Raw genomic sequence first — 6,000 nt, forward strand, 5'->3', positions numbered from 1 at the left:
GTGATTATATTCAAGGTCGAGTGGTGGGAATGTAAGGGGATTCATCTTTACTGCTTATCACACGTTTGTGTATCTGCAAGATACCACAGGAAAGAGCAATATGGTGACGTCGAAAAAAGCCAGCGACAGAAATAAAATAAGAGTAGAGAAAGATGAAACAAAGGAGAAGAGGTCAAAGGGACAGAGAGGAAGAAGAAAAAGAGGAAGCTGCTTATTGTACAGCTGATGGCAGATGTAGCGAGGGGTTGAAGCTTTCTGGCTGTTTCTTCTAGAAGGAGATGTTGGGATTCAAATTGTCCTTACTCTCTTGTATCATACAAAAATGCACTGATTATTTGAAATAACTCAATCAACTCAAAATGTAAAAACTAACATCGACTCATTTCACTGTCTACTAAAATATAATATTGTAGCTACCGAAGACTTCAACAAAGGAATGGAATTTTTTGCAACATGCAGTCACATTGACAACAAGAAGCCAGAGCTTTGTTGTTTGAGAACACTCCAGTTTCCGACTAGTACTTGGTCAGAGGTTGAGCTCCAACTATAATGACTTGTTGAAAACACACAGCCCAGCAAGACTTTAACCTTGGAACAAGACAAAAAGGATGCTGCTGACCTCAACTTGTCCAAGGCACTTGCTGTTGCAGTGGCAAAAGCTGTATGAACGCTGTCAAAAGATACACAGCAGACCAAGGCCTAATTCACTGCTGAAGTGGCTAGAAAAATTCAACACGTCGCTCTTCAAATGCAAGCTTTATGCCATAAGAGAAATCCTTTCCAAACCATCCTACCATCAATGTGACTTACAAAATGTACAACTCGATTAAAAAAATGAATAATTCTTTCAGAAAGTGCTAAGTAAAATTTAAAAACTAAGATAATGTGGTTGCACAAGTCTACACCCCCTCCCATAACAGGATGTGGCTGGGGATAATGAGATGGGGAGATATAGTAGGTGAGAGAGTAATAAGTGGTGCCAGAAGCACCTTTTAAACTGCTCGTACAAGCCACAATTTTCCTCTTTTTTCTGCCTCACTCTTCTGAAAAAAACAGCACAGACACAAGAGCCAGCAATTGTTAGCTTTCTGAGCTACTATTAGTGTCATCACAGAAGCGGGAAGCAGCCTGGGTGGAAGGATATTTCATCCACTTACCCTGTGTTGTATGCATGAAAGTAATTGTTAGTGTCCAACAAGTAATAGAGAATGTCACACCACATGCCAGTGACTGCAGGATGCCACATTACCGTTTTTGAGAACTATAAAACCAGAAATGGAACTTCATGTGACACTGGAACGACATACAAAGTGGTATCGTTGAAACTTATCATATTCCATCACGAATACAGTGCCCGTTCTAACAGGGCCACCAGAACTAAGAGCATGGTGGCCACACGCTCAAAAAGGCCGACTGTCGGAGCCTTTGAACAGCATCACTTTGTTTAATAGAGTAGTTGTGTGTACTCGTATGCAATGCTGTTGCAGTCATAGCAGCCGCACTGTCAAGTACGGCTGTTCCTATTTTCCAGGGGTCAGCTGCGAAGAATGTGAAGCATGCAGCTCATAACCCGTCCTTTCTTTACTATTACCCAATTTGTTTTTGGATGTCGTCAGAGAAGAAGCAAATCATGGTTTTATATTTCTTGCATGGGGTTAGAATGAATAGTGCCTCACAAGGGACAAATGAAGATGTACACCAACTCTGAGGAGCTATTTAGCACTTTTTAATTCATCTTTCCGCTGCAAATATATGCAAATTTATTATGGGTGTACTTTCTTAAAATGAAGCTGATAGAAGTCTAAAAAAATTGTTAACACCTTCTCCTGATGGCTATCAAGTGATCAAGCTCATTTAGCTAACACAACAACAGCTAGACACACTTGCACACAAATCCCCCAAGGCTGAATAATTGCAATTTACAGATAGCTGCCTCTCGAAATCCATGAATTTCTCCATGACAAATTTAGACGTGATAAAATACATTTTTTTTTATACCGTGACCAACTACTCCACAGCTATTGTGAACTGCCAAAAATAAAAAGGCACTGGAAAAAAAATTGTATGACAACCATAGCTACAAAAATTAAATACAAAAGTTGAGCCTCGAAAGGCCTCTGTTTTTATTTCATTATTATTTTGTCAAAATTAATATTGAACAAATACATAGTTGACCCCAAATGGCAGGAAACATTTGAAATTCAAATTACCACAATATATTTTGTAGCCCTCTTTAATGTTCAGTTGCCCACATAAAGCCATCCTTATAGCATGCTATCTGCTAGCCAGTATGGAATCTCTGTACTGCAATCAGATGTCAAAAAAATGGTAATATATGTGTGCTTCTTGGGACTACTACGAATGCCTTTTATTACTTTCCCCGCGACAAAAAACCTTTCAAATATCCAACACCAGTTGGTTGGACTATTGTAATTCATCAACATGAAATATTAAGTGATTTGTAAATAATATTTTTATGCATGTGGGTAGCAAAACTAATCCAGTAGAGTTATCATGTTTTAAAAACACAATTGCAAGTTAGACCCGCAGCAGTCTGTTATGAAGCAACACACCACGCTGTCATTTTACTTCCTGTGTTTGCTAGTGCGTGCATGTGTGTGTGTGTGTGTGTGTGTGTGTGTTTGTGTGTCTGTGTGTTTATTTCTGTGCACAAGTGATGTAAATAAACTGAAGCAGCTGAGTTTAATCCAAAGGTGAACCCGAGCCCAGTCATCATAACATTCAACAAACACAGCACACACCCAACAAACTCAAAGCCACATATCAGCACATGCACACAAAGCTCACGTAAAGACCTGTGAGGTCAATGCTTAGGTTTTAAATCAAGTGAAAAGCTCGAAGCATTCACAAACTAACCCTCGAATCACTCCAGCTGTTTGCAAGTAACTCACCATTCACTATACGTCATCTTGTTGCCAGACCTTCACCGTTGTGAGGAAAGTTGGTAACCCTCAGATTTCTTTCAACTCAAGATGGAGGCAGAAACTTCCCAAATACATTCCTTTGTTCACGTTTTGTTATGTTCAGTCTGTCAAGTCCAGTTCTGCCTCTCCACGGCAGACTGCTGCGTGAGCTGCTAACATGACAGCATGGGTAAACAACCAGTTGGATAACAAGACACACACACACATACACACAACACACACACATACACAGGTGCATGCTGACTGCCAGCGAATACAAACAGAGATGTACGGAGAGCCAAGAGCAGCACAGTATGAAGCGGCTCCTTTGCCAGTCCTCTTGTGTGGAACTCCAACCTTACTCCACCTCCCTTCTCCTCCTCCCCTCCCTTTCTCCCAACTACTCCAAGACAGGACACAAATAAAAAGCACCCAGAAAGGTCCAGGATTTTTTTTCATATTCTGATGCTACTTGCAGCAACATAAAAAGAAAAGGTTAGTTTAGTCATTGTATCAAAAATGAAAAGATTATCGTTTGATCTGATGAGAGTTTAGGCCGCAGCCGCCATACAATAACAGTGATGCTATGCCAAAATCTGTTTTTATGTAAAGGGACAACACGGAGAAATATGTTTAATGTTGAAATATAATAATTATTGTTATCCTTACATATTCAAATAAGCATTTACTGAAGAATCACTAAAGGATATTATTATTTTTTGATTGGAAATCAAATTATGATTCTTTATTTGCATTGATGAACACAAAAAAATGTTAGCAGTTGAAGGTTAAGCATGATTCCAACTTCGCAGCCCAGTATGGTGCCTCAAATTTGAAAAGCAAATTAAAAAGGCAAATAAGTTTCGAATAAAAAAAAAAGATAAAATGTCAATAGCTCACAGAAATGAAAGAGTCTGCATTAAAGTGCTTTACGGTGCTGAATGACCGCTTCTCTTTTCTGTGTGGTGTCCTTTTTTTTTTTTTTTACCATAGTTGTCTAATAAAAAAAATTTCTTGAGGTCTGCATCTGTCTTTTTTTAAGCTTCTGATCATGGGAACCAAGTAACAGTCAAATAGCCATGCCTTGCCTTTCAGAAGCTAGTTTTAGTTTGATTTTTGTTTATTGTTTTGATGTCAATAGTGGAAAAGGTTTATTGTCTAAAATACCAGGGACATTTTTAAACTAAAAATGGAGTAAATGACAATGTTTTTAAATACTTATAATGTGCGGACATTGCATTATTTTACTCACGAATGGCAAATTCAAAAAGACCAGTCTTGTTAACAATATTTGTTAACAATAAAGCTGGTCTTTTGGGGTTTAATGTAAACTGATTCAAATGCAAATAAAATGAACAGCCTAGATTATTCACAAATTCAACATGGGCATTTTAGTTAATGAAGAATTTTGAAGGCATTGCTGTTATTGAAGTCGACAAGCTCGAGAGCCATGTGTGTGTGTGTGTTTGCCCCACACAGTTGGACTCAGATGTGCGCCTCTCGAGAGGGAATGAGTCAAACTCCGTTCACAAAGACGACTGGCCCTGATTTGTCCAGCAAAGTACAACATTTCAAAAAAAATTAGAGTGCTAAATATGACTTATTTCTTTAAGAACACACAGGGCCAAAATGGTTAAATAAAGGTCACTATGACCCGCAAGTATCATTTCAGTTTGTTTGTTTTTCAGAAAAAAAATACATAAAACCTGGAGAATTCACTCCTTTGACACTATCTCTATAGAAAGCAGACTTTTAGTTCCCCCAAATGTCCTGGCTGATGTCATTTGCTGCAAGAAGCCCAGTCCGACTTGCAAGATGGTCACTGCACAAACTATGTCTCACCTGAGATGAAAGGTTTTCAAAGACCATTCTGAGCCCTGACAACAGGACCGTAAGAACCACACGCCAATTTAAGGATGGGGTTCGACAGATGTCAAAGTGTAGAAATCATTCAAATTGGGTTGGGAAAATGTGTAGGCTTATCACATGAAGTTTCCTAAAAAGAACTTTAACATTAATAATACAATAATAAAAAAAAGAGTGTAAAGGCACATTATTATGTCGGCACAGTGTGATGCAATTTTGAAAGTAGCACATGATGAAACTTCTTTTAGCTTCAAACTAAAAATCCTACCTTGCCCATTCCTGAATACGAGATGCTGCCGCTGTCCTCTGCTGGTCAAAGCCTGAACATCAAAGCAGGTAGTATAAGGAAACATATGTCAGAAAAGCAACAAGAAAAACACCGAATATTCAGTAAAAAAAGGGCATGGAAAAGCTATGAAAAGCAATATCTGCCTCATTTTTTACATTGATAAACATTTCGGCCCATTATATCACTTAATGTTAATGTTGAGCATTACGTTGGTACTTTTTGACTTGATTTATATTTAAAGTAAAGTCTGACATTTAACATTTAAAACATAACGTGGGAAGTTTATAGAATGATAGTACTGTATTACTGACTGACTTCTTGGTCCACGTCTCGGGAAAGCCTGTCCACTTGGGAACACTAGAATTGAGCGACATCTAGTGCCCAAACTACCCACTCCTCCCTTAGCTTTATGCTTAATATTTTAATGACTTCATGATTGTTTTCGACTGCTTTACAAGAGCAATACATATATGAATGTATTATTTCATGTCGGTCTTACCTGAGCTGGTAAGCACCTTGATGATGTCCAATTTGATGTCGCATGACCATCCAGTGTGCTTACCCAAACAAGTTTGCGTCCAAAACTAAACAAAAAATACTGTCAACTGACAACTGTCAAAAAATAAATTGTGTTGCAAGTGTCGACGGTTGCAAAGTTAACATGGAATGCGTCTTGTTTGTCAACAACGCATGACGACTAAGTCTGTTTCAGCAATCCTCGGTTTCTAAATACCAACAAGCTAGTAGCATCACCTGCAGACGCTGTCAAAACAAAGACAGTTTAACGTAAAAGTACGAAAATAAAAGTTGCAAAGTTAAACTCAAAGTTTACAATTGCAATGTTGTTCAATTGGCGTGGCAAAACTGCAGGCGCGGTGACTTGACTGCTAAAACTTCGTCACTTACAGAAATAGTTGCAAA

The 6,000-nt window shown here is 38.4% G+C and overlaps 1 protein-coding gene across 2 annotated transcripts in view; it reads right to left on the reverse strand.

Moving 5' to 3' along the window:
• snx19a (sorting nexin 19a) overlaps positions 1-3,208 on the reverse strand; it is a 48,649-nt gene extending 45,441 nt beyond the window's left edge. For both annotated transcript variants that reach the window (XM_049742322.2, XM_049742320.2), the window contains exon 1: positions 2,913-3,208. The gene's annotated coding sequence lies outside the window, so the exon portion shown is untranslated. The remainder of the gene's footprint in view (positions 1-2,912) is intronic.
• Between the last annotated feature and the right edge of the window lie 2,792 nt (positions 3,209-6,000).

This window comes from Syngnathus scovelli, chromosome 15 (assembly GCF_024217435.2).
Source record: "Syngnathus scovelli strain Florida chromosome 15, RoL_Ssco_1.2, whole genome shotgun sequence".
NCBI classification, from domain to species: domain Eukaryota; kingdom Metazoa; phylum Chordata; class Actinopteri; order Syngnathiformes; family Syngnathidae; genus Syngnathus; species Syngnathus scovelli.